Source organism: Piliocolobus tephrosceles, unplaced genomic scaffold (assembly GCF_002776525.5).
Source record: "Piliocolobus tephrosceles isolate RC106 unplaced genomic scaffold, ASM277652v3 unscaffolded_36285, whole genome shotgun sequence".
In the NCBI taxonomy this organism is placed as follows: Eukaryota; Metazoa; Chordata; class Mammalia; order Primates; family Cercopithecidae; genus Piliocolobus; species Piliocolobus tephrosceles.
In genome coordinates, this window is record NW_022320182.1 from 1,018 (window position 1) to 1,760 (window position 743).

The 743-nt window shown below is 46.0% G+C and overlaps 1 pseudogene; it reads left to right on the top strand.

Moving 5' to 3' along the window:
• Nucleotides 1–216: 216 nt before the first annotated feature.
• LOC113222908 lies at nt 217–694 on the top strand (annotated as a pseudogene).
• Nucleotides 695–743: the final 49 nt, after the last annotated feature.

Here is a 743-nt window from a genome sequence, read left to right on the forward strand (position 1 = left end):
ATTGAACAATGAGAACACTTGGACACAGAAAGGGGAACATCACACACCAGGGCCTGTTGTGGGGTGGGAGGAGGCGGGAGGGATAGCATTAGGAGATATACCTAATTTAATTGACAAGTTAATGGGTGCAGCACACCAACATGGCACATGTATACATATGTAACAAACCTGCACATTGTGCACATGTACCCTAGAACATACAGTATAATAAAAAAATTAAAAAAAAAAAAAAAGCGGGCACTGCACCACCTCGAGTTGTGGAGCATCCAAAACGACAAATACCAATACTTTGCTTATCTGATGAGAGCCTGGTGTGAAGAACATAAGAATGAAAAGGATATGATGAAGGCCACCCAGCTGCTGAAGGAAGCTGAGGAAGTATTCTGGTACTGTCAGCATCCACAGCCATACATCTTCCCTGACTCTCCTAGGGAAGAGTCACTCATATGCCTCCTATGTGACATATGAGTGCTACAAGGTACCAGAATGGTGCTTAGAAGACTGGCATCCTTCTAAGAAGGCAGTGTATCCTGATTACTTTGCCAAGAGAAAACAGTGGAAGAAACTGCGGAGGGAAAGCTGGAAACGAGAGGTTAAGCAGCTGCAGAAGCAAACGCCACCTGCCCAAAAGGAAGGTGATCTGCCCCCACTGTGGTGGCATATTGTGACCAGACCCCGGGAGCAGCCCATGTAGAGAGAGATATACACCAGTGGAACAGAACAGAGCCCTCAGAAATAACACC